The following is a 24,936-nucleotide window of genomic DNA, read 5'->3' as shown; positions in this document are numbered from 1 at the left end:
AAGAGAATGTAATAGATTTTCTGTCCATTATATGTCATTGTATCATTGCTATTTGATGCTCACAATTCTGTTTCATCAGAGAATATTTCACAATAATTTCCTTTCGTCCTTTCGTTTGCATAAAAAGTGTAGCACTTTTCTTCACTCGATTTGATTTACACCAGTGTAAAGGAAGTGTAGTTTAGTTTTTTATAGTCAAAAGGACTCTACACTGGTGTAAATTCAATCAGCAAACGAATACTAAAATCGAGTGTAGAAAAGTGCTACACTTTGCCTGAGATACCTAGAACGTTTAAGCTTGCGTTGCTTGTTGATATACCAAAATGATGACGCAAACTTGATTGCGATCCAAAATCTAACAGTACACGTACCGAAACGGACTGATTGGACTCGTCAAAAACTATAACCTTTGCTGTAGACAATAACACTGTGTAGTTACTGAGGACGTCTACGCCACTGGCCAAAGAATTCACGTTATTCGAACTTGAGCCGCTTTCTTTGCTAACCGCTGTGGATTCATTTTCAGGATGTAAAAAAGTGTTATGCCAAGCTTCACACTTTTTACAAGGACCGGACCTACATTTTTTGCTCGAATGGTTATTCAGTAGACAAATATTACAAAGATTGGTCTGTTTAACAAACTCTATTCTTTTTTCCAATGACAAACCTAAAAATGATTCACATTTATAAATCGAGTGAGATTCTTTGCAGAAGAAACATGACAAGGCCGTAGAATTATGAGAAACAGGGATTCGGAACTTTGTCGGAAAACTTCTGCACGGTCGCGCAAAAAGGTTTGTAAGTTTTCTAACGTCGGGTTATCAAACGTTAAGAAATACATACAAGTTTATGGTCACCAGATATCTATAATACTTTTATTGATATTACGTGTTTTATGCTATAAAAGAAGTGAAGCCAAATCATTGTCAGAAAGGGACTTACACACGCGAATTAAAATACAAAAATGACGAACAAGATATTGATTAGTAACCAAATATTTCTATATTCAATTTCTCCAATATTATGATCTGTGAAATGACAAGTCCCCGTCATCGTAGATAAACAAATCTTTCATTAGTTTGTCTATGTTCAGGACCTCACTCTGCAGAGGCGCCAACTGGTGAGCAAAAAAACGGTAGGCCCCATTCAACTGCTTTGATTACAAGGGCTGCACTTCCCTCTAGGGAGGCTCTAAGGTAATGATACTTCTGAATCAAACTCAGAGACTCATTGTCATGAACTAAAGACTCAAAAGTTTCTCTGAACTGTAACCAATTTTTTATATTTTCCCTGGAACTTGGGAAGGGCAATAACTGGCAATTTAACTCCACTTAAAATACTGGTAGGACTACCTGTCTCTGACACTGCGGAATTTCTAGAAGAGATTCGACTGTTGAAGTCAATAATTACTTTATTTGCTGACAGGCACTTGGCAATAGACCGGTAATCGTAATAAGTGTCTTCGAAGGTGGCCCTAATTTCATATTCTTTCTGGAGAGCTTCTTCGGAGGTTGCCAATTCTATATGGTTTTGCACCTCCTCGAACTCATCAAATACTATCTTATGGCGATCTTATCTTTCTTCTAGTTGGATCAGGTCGGTTTCACTGAGTTTATCTAGGTCTTTTTACTATCTACGCGTTTAACGAAATTTGTTTGGGAGCTCTTTAGCGACCCTCGCTTTCTAGTTAATGAATCGGTCATTTTCCGTAAAACACTACGCCAAGCAGAGCTATAATGATATATTAAGAAACAAAACGACTATTTTAAAAACTCGACAGGTGAAAAGGGAATAACAAGATCTGGATAAATGGAAAAACAGAAACGGACTCACCAACTACCTCTTGGTGTCGAATAGAATCTGATTTTCAGCTTTTCTCAACGTTTATTCACTTCTTTTTCATATCCGTTGGCTCAAATGGACCATGTTGGTGTTCGTGGACTGTATTAACTTGACGATTCTGAAAAACAAACAACTCTTTTCACTTAAAGGGTAACTTTATTGTTTCTCGTATTGCTTTTTACAATCTATTTATTTATTTATTTATTCATTATGCTTCGCTGGCTCTTTAACATCGAGTGAGTGAATGAATGTGTGTAGTGAATACTGACTAGTGACTAGGTTCGTGAATGACTGAGACTTAAATAAAAAGAAGATTCCTTCCGCGTGCATGTTCCATAGCTCTAAGACAGCATCGTTTAACAAATGATGCGGTAGATGGCAGGTCCAGCTCATCACGGTAGCGTTGTGGCGCGAACAATTGACTTATTCTTTGCACTTTAGGTCAAGACTATGATGAAGATGATCGAGGCAGAGCAGAAGAAACTGAACAATCAGCTTCACAAAAGCGCTGAGATCGCTGAATGCTCTGATGGACGACGGCAAATCCGGAACCGACGTTGAAATCAAAGCGGCATTCGAGGGACTGGTGATAAGGTACCAGGAATTGGAAGAAGTATCGAAGAGGATACTGGAAAAAATGTATGCCTCCTAGGACTTTGACGGGGCAGCCCTAGAAAAGGCCAACGACGAAAGTAACAATTATGAGTCTGAATTCTTGAAGGCCAAATGTGAATTTAAACAATGGATGGCCGTAAAGGAGGAGAAGGCTTCGAGTGTGAGCAGCAGCGGAATAGGGGCCACGAGGTCAAGGTACAATCTACCCAAGGTGGAACTTGCAAAGTTTAGTGGAGATTTACGTGAGTGGCTGCAGTTCTGGAGCCTTTTCCAGAAGATTCACTAGGATGATGGCCTGCGAGACGAGGACAAGTTCCAGTATCTTCTTCAATCAATAATACCTGGATCGAAAGCGGCAGATTTGGTAACAAGCTACGAATCGAGTGACGTAGCTCATCATTTAGCATTTAGCATGATTCGGTTGTCGATCACCCTAAGAGTGCGAAATGATCACACGGAGGTGGTGACTATTCAGCTGCAAAAGATGCTCCCAGAAAATATCCGAAAATTACAGATCAATCGTGGGGCACACAGCTAGATGTACACTGGCCCAAAAGTTCTAACAGGGAACTTTAGCTGTGAAGATTGTCAAATGTAGTTTGAAACACAAGCAGGTCTATCTTTGCATCAAAGATCCAAACATCCTGAGAAAAGGAATGAAATAGTATGTAAACAACATGCAAAGAAGAAGGAAAGGACAAGAGTTGGTAAGGTAAGAGCTGGAAAGAGGAAAGTTGAACTGCTTAAACATCTATTGAGGGAACATGAAGGAAAAGAAGACATCTACAAAATAATTGGCGAGCATCTGCCAAATAAAACTATTGAACAGATCAGAGACCGAAACGCATACATAAAAAGGAGAGAAAGATATCGAGCAGGCAGAGAGGTACAAGGTTCCGACAGTGAACAAGAAATGGTCAATGAGTTGAATAGTCTGGGACCAGGAGTGTAAATACAAGAGGGCGAACCCTCCATGAGAACTAGATCTCATACTAAAATGGCACCGACACTAAGGTAAGCAGATGTTGCCCCCTCTGGACTGATGAACACAATCCCAGAGGTAGAAATAACTGAAAATACTATAGTACCTAATATTCAGCATGGGTACAGAGAATTTATATCCGAAAATCAGGATAAATTACTGCATCTTATCAGCAGAATATCGAACACTATACAATCAGACCAAATAATATCTAAACTTTCTAATCCTACCCACTTTGATAGACACCGGATCGCAAAACTTATATGTGTTGTCCGAGCTTGTTGAAAGTTTGGAGTATAAACCAGTTGAACAGCAAGATATGGTACATTTACTTTTCGGCGGTATCGAATCGAACATCGCGATACGCCAAAAGTACCAGATTCGTGTCGGGAATCTGGACAGAACATACTGGTGTAACTTCGAAGCACTCGACGAGAAAGTGATTTGTTCGGATATACCGTGTGTAACGAAAGGTAAATGGTTGAAAGAACTGAAAAATCGGAAAGTCGTAATAAGCGATCTCGACAGCAAAGAACGTATCGGATTTAATTGGTGCAGACATCGCGGGCAAGTTGCTGACGGGAAGAGTCCATACGCTCGAAAATGGACTGACAGCGGTTGAGACGCATCTAGGGTGGACGTTGATGGATAAAGTGCCGATAAGGAAAACGCCAACGAAAGGTGAAGAAAACGTAGCCATATCAACAATCTCCATGTTTACAAAAGATGTGAAAATAAAGGGGTGTAAGGGGAATGGAGGCGTTTTATAGCCTCTCCTCTCAAATGCCAACCTCACCTACTCGCGGTACACCCTGTTCCTACGAACGAGGTTTTGGCGACCGAACACGAGCGGTATAAAACTCTGTTTCCCACAATTACCTAGCCTGAACATCGGCTTGAGCAGGAAATGGCTCTCTGCGTTGCATAAGTTACGTCTTAGACCTTGTCTCAGGATACCTGTGCCACAAGATAATCTAGGCGAAACCGCAACCAAAGTTGCACTGACAGCGTTACCAGTGCCGCTTTAAAGCACCTTCTAACGCAGCTCCTACATAAAGATGGATCAGTCGAACAGGACAAAATTTGTATCCGGAGGTAAAATACCCACCCATTCGGATCTCCGGGGTAGGGTGCCTGAGCGAGTGAATTATCGTACAACCACCAATGAAAAGCACACAGCTTTTGCAGCATGGAACGTCAGAACCTTGCTAGACAACTCCAGGGCCGACCGACCAGAAAGACTTACTGCCCTAATCGATAAGGAACTGCAACGAACATCCATTGCAATAGTTGCCTTAAGCTAGACACGCTTTTCGGACGAAGGTAGCTTGGTAGAACAAGCCTATACTTTTTTCTGGAAAGGCTGTAACGTGGTCACCTCGGAGAAAACTTATCTCGAGCGCCAGCTAGTCTTTTCACTAGGAAGAATAGCAAACCTACCAGAGTAGCTGCTAGTCGGAGACAGAGTTCGCTGTTATCTAGGGTGGTAGGGTGGTGGATGGCGTAGGCTTTGCCATTAGAAACCTGGCCGCCAAACTAACCGAAAAACCAGATAGCATCTCAGAACGTTTGATGACCCTACGCTTTCCTGCAGCGAATAACACTTTGTGAACATCATTTCAGTATACGCACCCAATTTAAACTCCTCTGACAACTTAAAGGACACCTTCTACGAAACACTCGTTTCTACATTAAGTAAAATCCCAAACCGGGAACGAATTATTCTCCTTGGAGACTTCAACGCCAGAGTGGGCAGATGTAATCAATATTTCTATTCAGAAACCCAGACAATAATCCTAATATAACATCTCCAAATAATAATAATTATAATACTTTGTTGGACAACGTGAGATAAAAGAAAACATAAAAAAAAGAAATTTGTTTTGACTTCGCAGTACTGACAATGTAGTTTCGTAATTCAGTCGGCAGAGGGCATCTAGATTTTTGAATTCGCCTATCTTCCTAACTCAGTCAACTTCAGTCAAAAAGAACTTCAACCTAGGAATCACGATCTGACATCGATCGTCAAAGTCCATCAAATTTTCTCTGATCGTCGATAGTAAACAATTCGATATTGTGAATTTGAGAATTGTCAAAATTCCACCATTTTCTTACGCAGTTTTCGGTTATTTGGGGGCCGTAAAAGTGGGCATGCGTATATTCATGAAGTAATTCCGTCCTTCGTGACAAAACATAGCCCGTCCCCGTTCCGATAAATAGAGAGTTGAAGTGCGCACAGAACGTTAGCCTGAACGTAAACGTTAACGTGAGAAATAACGTCAGATATAACGTTTACGTGTTGTAATGAAATTTGAGTTGAAGTGCTGTCATCATGAAACGTCAGACGTTAAACATAACCTATCAATTTGATTTTGCTTTCGTTTCGCGTGAACTCTCTTTTATCTAATATTGAGCTCCGACAGCTTAAATAACATTTGGAATATTGATGTTCTAATGATTTATATGCCTAATAAAGAGAATTTTTAGCTTGAAAGTATTTTATTATCAATGAAATGTTCAAGTGTTAGAGACATCAGAATTGCAGTGTAGTTTCAGCTATTTCCTTATGTACTGAATGTAATCTGATAACACAGTAATTTAACTTAATCCTTTTGATAACTTTCAAATCACTGCTGATTTCCTATAATTTTCGTTCATTATGAGAAAATACACAGGAAATGTAAACAATGACAGTTTGAGGTTATCGAGAATTGCATTTAACAATCAAAATTCGGCCATTCGCAAGTCATCGGTGCTACTCGTTTAACGTTCGGTTAACGTACGTCGATGTTTAAGGTATACGTGGGAGACCGCTAGTTTACGTAGGCCGTAAAGCTGACGCTAACGTTAACGTTAAAAACTGACGAATGAGCATGCGTAGATGTCAATTATAACGTTAACGTTTACGTTCATGGCTGCACTTCAACTCTCTATTGTCTTCGTTCGATCTGCCTATTCAAGAACGTCGAGCACCTTTCGCGAAAGCAGCAAGAATCGTCGAAATTGAACTTTTTCGGAAATTATTTTCGAAAACTTCCTGGGCTTCGATCCGGACGATCGGTGATTCTCGTTGCTTTTATTAACCGAGAAAATAGAAATATTTACTATTTAATTACGAAAGATTTTTATTATGAATAGCCTAATTATGAAATAGTTTTTAAAGCGTTAATAAATTTACGGGAATTATGTGAAAAGAATAATGAAAAATATTCAGCGTTACCACGAATTGCGTGTTCTTTAGAGCAATTGGAATGGTCTATACTATAATATTCAGAATGATAAAGTTCATTTTTATGCATTCAAATATAAATATAATGATATATAATATTCGAAGTAAAAAGAAAAACGAAGTAACTAAAAATATTGATTTTAATGGTATAGAATATGAAGAATTTATGAAATTGATTAAAGAAGCTACTCATGAAGATGTAGAAGAAGACGAATTAGCGTCAATGATTAATCAAGTTACTGAAGAAGAATTATATGAATGTCTAGAGCTTTTGAATGCTCATCATAATAATAATACTAATAATCCAAATGTGAATATTGATAATGATAGTACTGAAAATTATGATTTTAATAATGAAGGAACTCACTTGAATGAAAATGAAGATAATATTGAAAATGATTCGAATCAAGATAATAATGATGAAAATGATGATTTTACTGTCCATAGTATCGTAGAAAATCCAATGTCAGAGTTACCATATACAGAACGATGTTTAAATGCATATTCCTTGCCAATAATATTTAAAACGGCATCAAATTATAACGTTACCAAAACGAAGTTATTTGGAGACAAAATAAGATTTCGCGTTTTGATAAATTCAATCGATAATGATTTATCTATATTCATTAAAGAATATGTTCGTCCTGAAAAACCTTACACGATATATTTTCAATCCGAAGAGTTAGAAAAATCCCTTATTAGAGTTCTACAAGATAAATTCGATTATAAAACTATTAAATTTAAAGTTTCTAAAATATTTCTTGAAGATGTTGAAGATGAAGAAGAACAACGAATCCAACAATATCACGAAACTAAAACTAGACATCGTGGTGTAAGCGAAAATTTAATTAGCTTAAGACGAAAATATTATTGGCCTAATATGAATAAAGATATGCGAAATTATATTAATTCATGCGAAATATGTCAGAAGAGTAAATATGAACGAACTCCTATACAACTTCAATTCTAACCTAACCCTATTGGATCAAAACCCTTTACACATGTTTATTGTGATACCATAAGATTTGGTCAAACCTATTGTTTAAGCATAGTTGATTCATTTTCAAGATTAGGACAATGTTATCCTTCAATTCAGAAAATTCAGAAATAATTGATAAATTAATAATGTATTTTAGTCATTATGATGTACCCTCTAAAATCACGTGTGACAACGGATTAGAATTTAAAAATAGTGTCGTTCAAGATTTTTGTGAAGTACATAAAATTGAAATTCATTTTATCTCAAATTACAATCCAAATTCTAATGCAATTGTGAAAAGATTTCATTCAATATTAATTGAGCCGTAACGTACTATTGATGATTAAAATTCTACTTTTCAAAATAAATTAACTCTTGCTTTACTAAGTTATAATAATTCAAGTCTAGAAATTATCCCAATGCAGATTTAAATTATTCGTTACCAATTAGAAAAACTCATAATGAACAAATACAACAACAAGAGTTAGAAAAAAAGAAAGCATCAAACTATTAATCGAATAGAAAAAATAAATCAGAAAAGGTCTGCTGAAGAAGACCATCCATTAAATGATAATCCGGCGTATATTAAAAATCCTATTACGAGAAAACTAGATCCAGTATTGAAAAAAAAAAGAAAGAATAAGCATATTTATCATAAAAGAATTCTTAAACAACGGAAGAAAAAATAGTATATTTGTTTCAGACATAATGCTCCTCCCTTTGAAATAATTCCAATAGAAAATAATATTTTGCCTATTTTGCTAGGAAGGGCTTACGTAACAAGAAATAATTTGCAATTAATTCATCATATTGATTCAAAAAAGATACAAGATATAATTTTTAAATATCAAGTAGAAATTGAAGCATTGAAGCATCAACAGTTGGGTTTTGCAGCGACAGCTAATTACGAGTATTTATTTCATACTAATAAAATTAATATTAATACGTTCGAGGAACTTTTAAATGAAAAAACTAGAATTGAAAAAGGATTAATTAACCTTGGTGGCAAGATTTCGAAAATACTATTTGAAACATTAGATTCTGATGATCAAGAACTTTATAGAACTTACTAGCTGACCCGGCAAACGTTGTTTTGCCATATAAATAATTTCCATGTTGTATCATAAAAAAATAGAAATTAAAAATTTTGTCTAAAAAATAAAAAAAAAATTTAGGGGTGGACTACCCCTAACATTTAGGGGGATGAAAAATAGATGTTGGCCGATTCTCATAGATAGCTGACCCGGCAAACGTTGTTTTGCCATATAAATAATTTCCTTATGATTAAATTACTAAAATGGCTATTAAAAAATAAGGGTTGATCGTAGAAGGGTGAAAATTGAGGATTGTATGTATTTTCGTATGTTGTATCATAAAAAAATAGAAATTAAAAATTTTGTCTAAAAAATACAAAAAAAAAATTAGGGGTGGACTACCCCTAACATTTAGGGGAATGAAAAATAGATGTTGGCCGATTCTCATAGATAGCTGACCCGGCAAACGTTGTTTTGCCATATAAATAATTTCCTAATGATTAAATTACTAAAATGGCTATTAAAAATAAGGGTTGATCGTAGAAGGGTGAAAATTGAGGATTGTATGTATTTTTGTATGTTGTATCATAAAAAAATAGAAATTAAAAATTTTGTCTAAAAAATACAAAAAAAAATTTAGGGGTGGACTACCCCTAACATTTAGGGGGATGAAAAATAGATGTTGGCCGATTCTCATAGATACCGGATAAGCACAAAAAATTTCATCAAAATCGGTCAAGCCGTTTCGGAGGAGTATGGTAACGAAAACTATGACACGAGAATTTTATATATTAGATTTTAATAGCATAGAGAAAAATGAGAAGGCACTCATGAAGAATCAAAAACAGATCGCAACTATCGTAAATGACCTTAAAGATCAATATAATGATAGATTTAAATATAATATATTTATAATATAATATTACAAATTGTACCAGCATTGAGGGATGTCCAACAAATGCATCTCATAACATTTGAAATCAAAGATATTAAGAATATATTAGATGAAAATGATGAAATTCATTAAAGAGCATGTTCGTCCTGAAAAACCTTACACAGTCTATTTTCAATCCGAAGAGTTACAAGGACCTCTAATTAAAATTTTACAAAATGAATTCGATTATAAAATTATTAAATTCAAAATTTCTGAAATATTTGTTGAAGATGTTGAAGATAAAGAAGAAGAACCTTGACGCATCCAACAATATCACAAAACTAAAACGAGACATCGTAGTGTGAGCGAAAATTCAATCAGTTTAAGACAAAAATATTATTTGCCTCATATGAATAAAAATGTGCGAAATTATATAAATTCATGTGAAATATCTCAGAGTACAGTCCTATACAACTTCAATTCAAACCTAAGCCTATTGGATCAAAAGCCGTTACACATGTTTATTGCGATACCATAAGATTCGGTCAAACCTATTGTTTAAGTATAATTGATTCATTCTCAAGATAAGGACAATGTTATCCTAATTCAGAAAACAGGAACGAAAATAATTGATAAATTAATAATGTATTTTAGTCATTATGGTATACATACTCTCTGAAATTACGTGTGACAACGGATTAGAATTAAAAAAGAATTTCGTTAAAGACTTTTGTAAAGTACATAAAATTTAAATTCATTAAGGCGCGTACTCACTGGCGAGCAGCAACAGCAACCGGCCATAAAAATCCCATAAAACTTTACGACCTTCCTCATTCGTAGCAGTCTTCGAAGCGATCCGAGATTTGTCGGTCTTTGCCACTCTCAAAGGAAAGTAAAACCGTGCTTCGCAACGAAGAACGGGACGTACTCACTGGTGCAAAACGCAACATCGTAAAATTTTATGGGATTTTTATGGGCGTTGCTGTTGCTGCTCGCCAGTAAGTACGCGCCTTTATATCATGAATTACAATCCGAATTCTAATGCAATTGTGGAAATATTTCATTCAACATTAATTGAGCAATTACGTACTATTCATTATAAAAATTCTACTTTTCAAAATATATAAGATCTCGCTTTATTGAGTTATAATAATTTCAATCATTCAAGTCTGGAAATTACACCAATGCAAATCATTAAGGCAATTATGTAGAATATGTTAATGATATTTCGAAAGAGTTGAAAAAACGCAAAAGTATTGATCGTTCAAAAAAAGATCAGAAAAAGGCAGCTGAAGAATACCATCCCTTAGGTGATAATCCCGCGTATATCAAAAATCCTATTACGAGAAAACTTGATCCGGTATTTAAAAGGATAGATTCTCGTGAAATTGATTCACATCTTATTGAAGATAGTAAGAATAAGCATATTTATCATAAAAGTATCCTCAAATAACGAAAAAAAAATAGTATGAATATTTGTTTCAGATAAAATGCTCCTGAAGACGAGCTTCCTTCTTATTATTTGCTAAATGATAATTTTGATCACTTTCTTTGAAATATAATAATTCCGATAGAAAGTAATATTTTGCCTATATTGATAGGAAGAGCTTACGTAACAAGAAGGAATCTGGAATTAATTCATCATATTGATTCAAAAAAGATACAAGTTATAGTTTTAAAATATCAAATATTGAGAAATAATAACTTCAAGAAAGAGATTCACCAGTTTGGGTATATTGAATTGTGCACCATATTATTTTAAGGAATTTGTGGAGTTTTGCAAGAGATGATTTGACTTGTTGAATTCTTCAGGGTTTGTACTATAATAACTGAAATAAATATATACTTTACTTTATCGTTATTGAGTTAAATAAGACTTTTATTTGTTTCTTATTTGAACCTACATATAGCCATACAAATCATAATATTACGCAATAGTGCAGGTGCATTATTTCCTTTCAGAAAACCCAATGATATAAATATCCATTCATTCAGGATGCAAGAGGAAAATTCATTCAGAAGTCATTCGGTTCGTTTGCTTATCTCATTTTGAAGAGTAGTCTCTAGTCATCGTCGTATATTTCCAAATATACTCAAGATTTTCATTCTATTATATATATGTACCTTTTGTTTCAGCGATGTGTTCTCAGTGGTTTGATAAGAGTTTTATTATATTATTCAGAATCTATACTTGTTTTCGTGTTTATATTTGATTATATAATTTTTTTTGGTGTTTCAATTTGATGGAGCTGTTAGTGAAATATACAGATATCAATAAACAAATGGATTAGGTCTGACAAGTCCCCATTCATCAGCATCTTTTTATCAATTACTTTTTGTGGGTTGTTTTATTTTTTTGGTCGTATTGAATAGCCACCGGGTTCATCCGACCTCCGATACTTGTACCCACCCGCTACGCAGGAAATTTAATCATGAACTGACAATCTCCTCTCAACAAAGCAGCTCTTACCGATGATGTTTTATTTCACAAATGGAAGAAAACAAATAACTTCGATTTCGAATGCAAGTAATATAAGAGTAATGGCGAAAGAAGAAAGAATATGTTCTATTTTCACCTCTGTATTTCTTTCACACTAGAAGTTGTCTCAAGATGTTTTTCTCAAACAAACCCAGAAACAATAAAAATTATTAGAACGTGTATAATGGAGTCTCTACCCAATACGAGTTGGTCCCTACCTAACACTAGCCGGCAACTGGTTGGATCAGAAAATATTTTATATGAAGCTGCTCGAATGCTGAATAGCACATCGAAAGCAGAGTATGTGCTAACTGATCTGTCAAAAAATACACCTAACAAGCACATCAATATGGTCCAAGACAAATCGATCGAAGTACATGCCCTTTATCGTGAAGAAAATGTAGCCAGTCTACTTCAACAGTGAGATATACAAGTATTAGACGAGCATTTCATTGATGAGTGTAATAAAGTATATTTTGAAAAAAAATATCGTCAGTTTTCCAGAAAATAAAGATGACATAAAATCTTTGAAGTATGCAGGGCTCCACCAGTTACCTGATTTACTTCAGAATAAACCTTGGGGTATCAAAGTGAAGTTTGAATATTATCTGTTCGAATGGCAAAAACAAATTTTGGTACTAACACTAAATTGAGTTAACAGTTCTTTTTTGACGTACCTATGTTGAAGAAGACTTAAGTTATAACGACCAAAAACCAAAATTTAACTATTTACTTATGAAAGAGAACAAAATTCCTGAAATCAAACCAACACCAGAAGGAAACCCTAGGAACATATCGGTTTGCTGACAGTGGAAATGGCGTGAGTGCTGTTTGATAGAATAGGGCGCCAACGTATTCAGCGATCCAATGCAAAAAAAAGTAGCAAGAAAAATAGAAAAAAGGGCTGCCTCATCCAAATATAGGGTGACCAGACGTCCGTCATTGTGACTGACAGTCCGTCAATCGTCCAAGAAGTCCGTCACTAGAAAACGTCCGTCAAAATGTTCGTCGAAATTTTAAATTTAATTCAGTATTTTTCTAAAGAATATTTGAGATGGATATTGAAAAAAGAAAGTGCAAATTTATGGAAGATCTTTCGAAAGAATTTTCATTTTTTAAAAAAACAAAACTTGATTCTGAAGTCCAATGTACGAAGTGTTTGGGTCAATTCAGATTGCATTTGGAGGAAGAGAGATATTGTACGGCATGTTTCAAGTTACGAACGTAAAAAAAATGTTTAATGCAGCAGCGTCTTCCTCCCTGACTAAATATTTGAGACATTCAAATTTTGGGGATGAAGAAGGTTATCTAGCAACGCCTGAAGCCCTCTTCTCATTCCACAGTGTAATGCACAACCATTATATCAATATTATTAAATTTTCGTTTTTGTATTGTGATGAACTTTTATTATTTTTTTATTTTCAATGAATTATTTTTTTTATCGTCATACTTTATAGGAAACTGAGTAGCTGGAATCATATACAGGGTGAGTCTTAAACTCGTACAAATATTTTACAGTAGATTCTTGAAGACAAAAGAAACACAAAAGATACAGGTTGTTGAAAAATAAAAAAAAAATGTTATTACTGGTTCTCAATAACGGTTTTATCTAATGAAATGAATTTCGGAATATAGTTTTCGAGTGATTTGACGTTCAAAAATAAAATATATCTTGGAAATTCGAAAAATTTGGTACTTTTGACCGAATGCAACTCTTTTTAAAAGATCCACAGTTGTCACAGATTCATTCAGTTATTCTGAAGGTAATTTTGCTTCTCTAGGGGTGGCACAGCTCATTATAAAAACTTAAAATTGCTTTATCCCTTGATCAGAGCTGAATCGGAAAAAAGTGTTTATTTTGGTCTCAAGAATCTACTGTTGAAATATTTTCACGATTCAAAGACTCGCCCTGTATACAGGCTGTCCCGTAAAGACCACGTCAAACGAAAACGGAAAGTAGATCAGAATGTGCTCTACCTGATATGAAAAAATCGTTCATATGAAAGTCTCACAGTTTTCGAGATATTTGATGTTTTATGAAAATGTTGAATTTTTTAACTTAAAATGCTTTCTCTCTTGCGGAAGCTTCAATTAAATTCTTTTCGAATCAGTTTTTTTTTCTAAATTTTGTCGAATGATTACTTCAATTCATGCAATGAAAAATACCACAAAATATTATACAGGGATTCTGAAAATAAAAATTAAAACTCATGTTCTGAAGGAAGTGTTTTTTTGGGCTGAATTCTATCTGACGTGGTGTAAAAAAAAGACACTAGACCTTTTCTGCATATTACGTTGAAAAGTTGCCCATTTTGTGAGGATTCCGAAAAGGTAAAATACAGGTGATAACCATCTTCACGAAAAAAGATATTTGAATGTTTATCGAGAATGGAGCATTTCTGTGAAAAACTGATTTTGTCACCTTTTCCACAAATTCTTTTATTTTGCAGATTCTGCTGTAACATATTGAATAATTCTCTTGAAAAATGTCAGTTAGTCCTGAAATTACTTATAAAATGAAATTATTCATTAATTGCAATGATATAATGTAATAACGCACAGGACCTTCAACATCAACAAATCTATTGTGAAGAAACTTTATAAAAATATAAATAATAAAAAGTCAGGATTCTTATTAGATCAAATGCTCAAAATAACCACCCCCTTCGCTAATACATGCCCTGCATCTATTGAGAAATTACCTGTTCAAACCATCAAACCATACAAACTTCTCCCCGCTATTTTGGCTGCTGAAATACGAATGCGGTCCCTAAGTTGTGCTTCATCTCTTATAGGATTCGAATAAATTTCATTTTTTAAAAGCCCCAGTAAAATAATCTAGAGGATTTAAGCCTGGTGAATCATTGAATCGCATCACATCATATCGATGTTCGAGAGTTCTTTAGGCAAAGAAATAAAAAAACTCAGTCAGTGAATTAGCATCTTAATAACATTTTATTGATTTGTTGATTGATTATTTTCAGCAGGAAGTGCAAAATAAAAGTATTTATGGAAAAAGTGAAAAAATCAATTTTTCATAGAAATGCTCCATTTTCGATAAACATTCAAATATCTTTTTTCGTGAAGAAGGTTTTCACCTGTATTTTACTTTTTCGGAATCCTCACAAAATGGGCAACTTTTCAACGTAATATGCAGAAAAGGTCTAGTGTCTTTTTTTTATACCACGTCAGATAGAATTCAGCACAAAAAAACACTTCCTTCAGAACATGAATTTCAATTTTTTTTTTCAGAATCCCTGTATAATATTTTGTGGTATTTTTCATTGCATGAATTGGAGTAAGCATTCAACAAAATTTACGGAAAAAAACTGATTCGAAAAGTATTTAATTGTAGCTTCCCCAACAGAGAAAGCATTTTAAGTTAAAAAATTCAACATTTTCATAAAACATCAAATATCTCGAAAACTGTGAGACTTTCATATGAACGATTTTTTCACATCAGGTAGAGCACATTCTGGTCTACTTTCCGTTTTCGTTTGACGTGGTCTTTACGGGACACCCTGTATATATAAATAACACATTCCCTAGGCCCGTCCGTCATTGAACATCGGATAATCTGGTCAGCCTATCGAAATAGGTACTTAAACTCCGGAACAGATGAAATAAAATGATTGAATGTGTTATTATAAGAATAATGGAGATACAAAAGAAATGTTTCGATGTAAAATTCTAGTATCGATTCCCTAAAATTCCTTTTAGAAGTATAATAAACCTACAAGAAAAAAATATTTCACCCCCTATGCTTGATCGAGCGTAGTTTTCACAATGTCACATTAATTATGGTATATACTGTATATTTATAAATTTCACTAGACTTTCACTTCATTTATTGAATTCATGTATATATTGAAAGATACTGTAAATGTGAAATGATTCATAGGTGGAATAAAAATATTCTATTCTATTGATTTGATTGATATAACATGATATGAAATGAACAATAAGTCATATCAGAAAAATTATCTGTACATACCAGGAATTTGCAATACAATCGGAGAAACTACCAATTCGAGGATCCAAACAAATCCACAGTGGCCGAAAATCCCTCTCAAGTTATTTTTCCTTTTCTTCGGATAGGAAATACGTGAATTTCATCTCCGTTGTTCGGTTCAGAACGGGACGATCCAAACTACGTAGAAACTTGTATTGTCTACAGCAGAAAGAAGTAAGAATATGAAAATTTTCGTAAAAAAGGCCCTTAAACACAAATAAAACAGATTTAATAAGGTCTAGTTTAAGTGAAAAAAAAACGAACTCACTCAAGTTGTTGGGCGGCCTTCCTATACTAGCAGGAGTATGTGTTTGATCCTCAGATGGGTAATATTGCTACCCCAACCGTCGAATTAGTGATAATGGAAATATAGATGGTTATTTTCATCCCAAAACTTGAATTTCCACAAGAAATTTCTGTAAAAAACCTCGGTTCACGCACAAGCTATTCAGAGTACAGAAAACGACGTAAAAATGCCACAAAATGAATATCCGAAAACGATCTTCAGCATCTGTTAGATATATGATAAAGATACAAAAACTAGAAAAATGTAAACATGACATACAGGCAACACATGCAACCCAATTAAACGATTTGGAGTTGCAAATATTCAGGGGGAATTCAGGGACGCACTTGGTAAGAACTTTCAGGGTATGTTTATGTAAAACGCGAGCCGGTGGTCTTTGATATATTTCATAAATATTCCATTCATTTGTGCGTTCACTCTGAATAGATTGTGAAGTGAAGCAGCTGTGGCCTAAAAAAAATAATACGATTTAACCAGGGATCTTCCGATTTGGAGCTTTCAATAAATTGCTGGAATAAGACTATTTTCTATGTCTTGACGATTTCCAAAGGAACCTTTTATTCTCATTATTTTTGAGGAAACATTCTCAGTTAGTATTCAATGATAATATACAGGGTGGCCATTTGAAAACGAAACAGACGAGATTACAGACGAAATAAACTTTTTCGATAGAAATGCTCGGAAAGATCGATTTCCGTTTCGAGGGGGACAACTTAAGATGTAGGTTACGGACGCATAGCGCTTCAACCCTTGCTACTACAACCCTCACCCTCAATTTTTGAATAGGGAAGATGGGGTGAGTGATACCTCATTTGAAAGGTATTTTTATACTGATTTCAGCACAGTAATTGTTTTTTCATTTTATGCATTAGTTCTCGAAATATTCTTAACTAAGTATTTGAAAATGAAGTGGTGTTTATGGCACTTGTAGTGTTTTTTTTTTTTTAAATCGACATTTTGAGCTTCAAAACAACCATGACTGTGGCTTCCTTCCTCCAATCCACTGACATAGAAATCTTTAATCAAGATGTCGAACAAAGAAAGCGTATTGCGAAGGAGCTCAATCTTGCTGAAACTCAATCCAAATTATCTTCGATATAATTTGCAGTATTTCCAATAACATGCGGTAACACTTGATCGATAGAAATCTCCAAAAAGTCCAAATTCGTACATATCTCCAATCAGATTACCAGGTAAGAAAATCAAATCATTAATGATGCCACAGAAATATTCCAGTCCCAATTCGTGAAACGATTTCCGACTTAATTATGAAGTGTTTTCTCAGTTGGCTTCAATAATGTTTTCATTTTGTTGATTATGAATTCATATCTTTTTCAAAAAAATGAGAATCGATAATTTTTTATTTATTACGAACAGATCATTAAGTTGGCTTACTGGTTCTTTGACATGTGAATTATTCTTAGTTTTGAATCGAGACTTGTATGTGTTCTAATTCATTGTTCGACATGGTTTATTCAATTGCAGAGCGGGTGGAAATAATTTCACTTTTTTTGCGAACAATCAATGTGCGAATAGAACCGCAGAATTCTTCAATCAACGACATTTAGATAAACATGTTAATAGGAAGTATGTTTTGAAGCTCAAAATGTGGATTTTTCACAAAAAAACACTACAAGTGCTATGAAAACACCACTTCATTTTCAAATACTTAGTTGAGAATATTTCGAGAACTAATGCATAAAATGAAAAAACAATTACTGTGCTGAAATCTGTATAAAAATACCTTTCAAATGAGGTATCACTCACCCCATCTTCCCTATTCAAAAATTGGGGGTGAGGGTTGTAGTAGCAAGGGTTGAAGCGCTATGCGTCCGTAACCTACATCTTAAGTTGTCCCCCTCGAAACAGAAATCGACCTGTCCGAGCATTTCTATCGAAAAAATTTATTTCGTCTGTAATCTCGTCTGTTTCGTTTTCAAATGGCCACCCTGTACATGGTGATTCAAATTATTGGGACAATAAGGATAGAAATAAAGCAATAGAACCAAATATACTGTAAAAAGCTATTGCTGTGGGAAAACATACCGGGTGTCAAAGTTGAACGACCATATATTATAATGTCACAGCAAAAATAATCCACTTGAAGAAATAACATTTAGTCACACAGCAACATTTTTCTGACATTCGAAAGCATGCTTTAATTGCGTTTTTCTCGAAAATGTCTGAAATTATCACATTCATACAATAGCACCAATATTCTGAGCAAATGACTCATCCTTCTCATCTTATCTTTAGGAAGTTTCGTTAAAAATTGTTACCATTTTACTTCATCATCAGAAGTCATTCATGTGGTGGCCGTGATTTTGATGACAATGAAAAATCAACGTTCCAATTATCAGCAAAAAACGAAAAAAGAATAGATAAAATAAATAATCTTTTTCCACAGCAATATTACGTTGAGTCCTATCGTCATATTTTGATTCGAATTAATATTCCTTAGGCAAGGTCCCAATGCCTGTATATTGATATTTTAAAATGATATGTTTCTTTCATGCATTGATGTATTATATCAGATGTCTCCTCTCCGAATAGCTCCCTTAAGCTTGAATTTCCCTAAGTCATACGAAAAGCTTATACCTAACCTGAGCAAACTTTGAATTAACTTCATGGTACCTGATGATATGAGTGATACTGTTTATGAATACCAAAGAATTAATAACTGGAATTAATCGAACAGCTTAACTCATCAGAATTCAGTTGTATTTGCAGAAGGCTTTATATAATATCTAAGTAGTTCGACTGTCAATTCTCAAATTAGGAAATTTCTCGTGATATTATAACAGTAACTTCAGAATAAGCCGATCGAAAATGAAAATTTGAAATTCTTCATCGGGAAGCACTGTATTCATTTAAAAAATTCAAAAGAGTTATCAGTTATAATATCACGAGAGCATAGACAATATTCGATCATACACCGAGGTTCATAAAATCTAAGATGTCTAAAACACTGGTGTGTGCACTTGTCACTTCTTGCAAGCATCAAGATTCCAGAAAATCGGGGATATGGGATCAGTTTCGTGGCGGCGCCACGTCATTTGCTTCGTTCTATCCTTGTTCTACCAAAGGAAGTCCAATGATACTCTCTCGTTTTATTTCGTTTTGCGTTGATATATCGAATATCGATCAACGAGTGCAAAATATGAACCGGCCCATTTTGTCAGCTGTTAAGGAATATTTGTGATTTACAGTTTAATTTTCGTTGTAAAAACAAATCTGTCAATATTTCAACACTATCGAATTAGGGTTCGAAGGAGGATTCACTGTGCTTCTTCAAGATAATTTCCATTTGACAACTTGAATTCGTGAGGGGGGGAAATTCAATATGATTTTAATAAAACACAGTTGATTGGTCAAATATCCAATATATTCAGTTGACGGAAAGGGAATTTTCACTATATCTACTCGGGAAGAATATTTGAAGTAACAGACTCGAATAGATTTATGTATTTCTGATTTTCAATACACAAAATTCACATTACGTATTTCCAGTACAATTTCTTTGAAATATTGCTGAAGTTTCCATAAAACTTAGCTATATCGGTCCCGAATGTTCATTCATCTGATTTGGTTCTGCTTCAAATTCCAACAACACCGAATTCTTAGCTGTAGTTCTTGATTGTCCATACAGAAAACTGAACTTACTGAACGACATGTTGAATGATTGAATGTTCTACACCCCTTTCTCGAAACTAATACATTTTCACATACCAATAATATAATCTTATAAATACACATATTCGTACGTCGTAAGAAAGTATTCAAATTATTTTCAAATATCAAATAACAATGCTCTGTCAAATTCTAAACAGCGCTACCTACAGTGGGAAAAACGAAACTAATCCCCACGACATTAAAAACAAAATCGAATCAGTGAATACACCAGAGTTTTAGACATCTCAATAAAATCGAAATATATTGTATATGCGTTGCTATTCGTTACGATTATATACCGAATAATATTCCTAATTTTTTACTGAATAATATTTATATTAAAGGTACAATTATTATAATAAACATTTGATGTATTGTCATGTCATTTTGGAATTTGTAGTGTTGGTACTGTTGGTGACGCTCGAGATGAATGGATTATGAATGTATGTTTCTCATTTTTTCATTTATTTTTCTATGGTGTTCCTCAGTAAGTTTTAAATACGGTTTCAGAGATTCAGATGATGCGAGTGGCCTGTTATTCTAGTAATTTCTTGTAAGTTTGCTCCCGAGTGTGCCAAGATATACTGACAGCGGCGGAATGATTTCAATGATCTTTTTTTTTCGTTTTTCCGTATCTATTGCGATACTTCCGGTTGCTGTACGTGTCCATGTGCTCAACTGATTTATACCTACAGAGAAATTTTTGTACTATTGTACGTTCAAATTGTTTTGAGTTGTATAAAGGTGGATATTTCTTGCATGAATATGAAAGAGCATCGCTCATTATATATAGGTCATCATTGAAAATACTTTCTTTTTTTTCATGCAGGTGAACAATTCGGAAGAAGGTAGTATCTAAGAGAAATAGCTCTGGTGAATGTGGAGATAGTAGTTTTCAAGGCCTGATCGAGGATATAAAAAATTTCATCAGATTTAATGATATGACTGACATATGACAAGGTAATTCTAACAATTTTTTTACTTATTCTTCTGTTCTTTTGAAACCAGAAGAAGCAGTTATATCAATACCTCAAATTAGGCAGTAACCATCTATTATTCTTCCTCCAGAGGTTTGATATTGTGTGCCACATTACACCGTGAAAGATGCAAAGAAATTATTATTTCCGATCCAAGATTACTTACTCCAGATGAAACAGTGCTCACGATCAGTCAGCACCAGACAGATCGTGTTGGATATTCTCCTGTTGCCAAATGCCTCGTTCCAGAATCGCATCTTTTTCATCTTTTCCATCTGTTACGTCAATACCGTCCAATCAGAGCGTAGATCTACATCTATCTACGAATCAGAGCAAAGTCTGCTCGCTCTCTTTCCTCCGAGATGTAATTCTGGAACTCAACAAAATACACGCCTTCCAATTCATCCCGAAATAGCAGTTCAAATTCAGGAGATGATGTATGATCAGAACAGGAAATCATTCCAGGAATTGGATAATATAAAATTATTATTGTGACGAGGCAGATTTTGCCCCGCCACAAAAAGGAAATTTCTTCACCGATACTTTCATAATAAGACCTATCAACCGAAATATTTTTGAAGAAAACCGTTATATCATCATAGGGGGTCTTTACCGATTGATAGTATGTCATTGTTTTCCACCGACCAGTCCCATATTTGTAGCGGAGACCATATATATGTCTTTTTTTGTTTTCAGAGTTCATATATTTTAGAATTCTTTCCGTTCAACCGTGCTTTTTCTGACTCGAGAGAGGTCTTTCAACTTGTTCAGTTTTTCCTTTTCTTCAATTGTGTCTGTCTTTTTCCGAGCCGGCTGATTGACCGAACAATTTGAGTGCATCCAATGGAGAGATGAGTTACCCATAGTGGGGCAAGTTTTCCGAGGAGAGGAGTAATTCCAGACCTTGCGCTGAAGGTCAAGAGCGAAAGAGGGGATATCGAGCTGCCGAGAAATTACGTCAAGAAGTTTGAAAGTTTAAGGCAAGTCACTTGCTGCATTGTTGTTCCTTACGTAGTTCATACCTGAGGGCTATTTTCCGCTTTCTTTAGTCCGTTGGACTGGCTGAAAATACTTACCTACCGTTTAAATTTGATCTAGTGATCGTAGACTGTGTAGAGTGCCGGCTTCCGCGTCCGTTATTCGACCGCCGCCGCCGTTGGGTCCCCAGAGGACTTGGTGTTCCTACCGTATTTTTGGTGCTTATTTTGTTAATAGATTGCCGACTTCCAACCGATCAAGTTACAGGTTGACAGCTTCTTCCGACCTGCTGTCTGACTGGCAGCCATTTTGAGGGTCACCGAGAGAGAGAGAGAAGAAGAGAGAAAGACAGCACTGCAATTGGACTGAGACCAGCCACGGTACCGATTTCCGTCGACAGAGGGTAACAGAGAGAAAGAGAGAGAGAGAGACAGGGTGCACTACCATTCGACTGAGACCAGCCACTGTACCGATTTCCGCCGACAGAGGGAGTGACTTGCCAGGATTTCAAAAGTTAACCGTGATTACCGTCTATTTCCACCGTACTCCTATGGAGTGACCGTACAACATTTAACCGTATTTACCGTCTATTTCAACCGTATTTTCCTGGAGAGACCGTATTTCATCAGCCGCCCCCACACCGACCAGGCCGCCGGTTGACATCAACATTTGTTATTACTTGTACATTTCTGTATATAATTTAATCCAGTAGGAATAAAGTACTAAACGTTTATTTTGTTTCCAGTTATTTTTGCCAGTGAGAGACAGTTCCCTAAATCAGTTAGAGCTAGATTTTCGTCAGAAGAGGTAGGTACGCTTTTTGAACGATTAAAAACCGTCAGAAAGCAGAGACCAAGAAGACGCCACCACCCTAGTTTTCACCGCTACCCTTCTCCACTGATCATTCAAGTCTACCCGGGCTCTCTAATTCTTTGGAGATTCTGTGAGAGACGTGGGGTTCCACTGATTGACCCACTAGCGCCCGAGCAAAGGTAAGGAGCGTCCAGGGTGAGAGAAGAAGCCCATCACATTATTAAGGGGAAGTAGTACATACGATTCGATATCAAGACGATCGACATTGGTTGCTTTATGGATGCTTCCCCAAATACGGAAATGTGTCACATCTTTGAGCAATAGCCTGAATTACGAACTGAGTCAGTTGAAAAATAGAAATTATCACGTGAGAGGTAATATTAGGAATATTGAATAATTTTCAGTTATTCCTGAATTTCAGCGTAATTTTGGCATAAAGAATTGAATCTCCGATGTCACTCCGTCGCTATTTTTATCAAAATATATTGAGAAACCGTCGAAAAATGATTGTGAAAACAAGTTTTATAGACACTTAACTCTGTTTTCTCATGAAAAACGAACTAAATTGAAAAAAAAAGAGACAGGGTGACATCAAGACGTCCTTTAACTTCTATTTAAAAAAACCAAGTCTTTACGTAAGAAATTGAAAACGTAAATTAGGAACTAGTGAATGCCGTTTTTGAATGGAGATTATTTAGGTATTACTTCCCCTTAATGTTTGATCTCCCCTAGACAGTTATAGTTTGTTTTGAATTTATGGATTCTTGAATTATAATTCAAGAATCCATAAATTGTCTATAGATAAAAGGAAGAATTTCTTCTGTATATGGTTTGAATGTATTCATATTGCAGTTTCTGAAGTGTTCACTCAATATCGATTTCTGTGAAAAAGGATTTTTAATATATTCTCAGACCACTTTTGCGTTTGAAATAAATTTTCCTCCTTATTTATTTTGACTGTATTTTTTGTATTGTTCTGTGTTATTTGGTATTATGTTTTCAAGTTTTTTCAAAACATATCATATGAAATGTTTTCGGTTGTTGTTTTGGGGACAAAGATTCAAATAGGCCCAGTTGAACATTATTTTCAGTTTGAAATAATGTTGTCATTGTGCGAAATGCTATATTGTAACGACTTAACATCCTTCCAAAATTGGCGAATCCAAAAATCTAGACGCTCTCTGCCAATCCAGATAACACAAGAAATCTTTGAGACGTCCAAAATGAGCCTCATATTGGTCTGGACGTCTTAAACCTCAAAAAGGCCGTCTTTAAGGTGTCTGTTCTTAGACGTCTTTGAGACGTCGTACTTTTAAATCTTCAAGACGTCTGTTCTTGGACGTGTTGAAGACGTCGGAGTTTTGAATCTTCAAGATGTATTATATAGGTACAAATTGAGAGTGAACGATCATCGATGATCATCACCAACCTGAAATAAAATAAAATGATGGAGCCTCAATTTTCTCTACAATACCTAACCAAATTGAAGTAGTCCTATTGATATTGTATATTAATTGTAATTTTAATTGTAGCGTCCGTAGCTTGGTGGTTAAAGCATCGGGCAGTATATTGCAACCGCGGGGTATTGAGTTCGATCCCGAGCTATGGAAGAAATTTTCTAGTCGATACGGGTGCGGGCACCATTCACTGTTGGGTTAAAATTATCAGTGTTGTGCCTAAGGTGCATAATACATAGTAATAATAATAATAAAGGACACAGTAACAAAGCCTACACAGAACAAAACGTTCTCCCAGCTCGTACAATCTCATAGAGCTTCTGAAGGGTACTTCGGTACCTACGGAGAATAAGGATAATAATGTGGCTGAAAAGGCCAGTGATAGGGATTATATAATGTAGTAATATGAATATATTTTTTTTGCTGTATCTTTTCCCATCTTGTTCATTAAAAAATAATAATAATAATAATAATAATCAGCTATCAGAGGACTACACAACTGGAAAACAGCTGGGCCTGATGGATTACAGAACTTCTGGATCAAGAAACTTTGGATCGTGCATGACAAATTGACCTTCGCAATAAATGATGTCATTGAAAATCCTGAAAAAATGCCAGTACACATGGCACAACAAACCTGTTACCTAAAGACCAATTGAATACAGAAGACCCATCCAAGTACCGAC

At 35.0% G+C, this 24,936-nt stretch overlaps 1 long non-coding RNA gene across 1 annotated transcript; it reads right to left on the bottom strand.

Annotated features, from left to right (window-relative positions):
- Positions 1–1,831: 1,831 nt before the first annotated feature.
- LOC123321939 lies at positions 1,832–16,919 on the bottom strand. Its single transcript, XR_006538987.1, has 3 exons — positions 16,315–16,919; positions 16,029–16,205; positions 1,832–1,960 (listed from the first exon to the last, which is right to left on the bottom strand). It is a non-coding gene; the product is annotated as an uncharacterized LOC123321939 (long non-coding RNA).
- Positions 16,920–24,936: the final 8,017 nt, after the last annotated feature.

Source organism: Coccinella septempunctata, chromosome X (genome assembly GCF_907165205.1).
Source record: "Coccinella septempunctata chromosome X, icCocSept1.1, whole genome shotgun sequence".
Lineage (NCBI taxonomy): Eukaryota > Metazoa > Arthropoda > Insecta > Coleoptera > Coccinellidae > Coccinella > Coccinella septempunctata.
The sequence above is the reverse complement of the archived record's forward strand: the minus strand, read 5'-3'. Positions and strand labels throughout refer to the sequence as shown.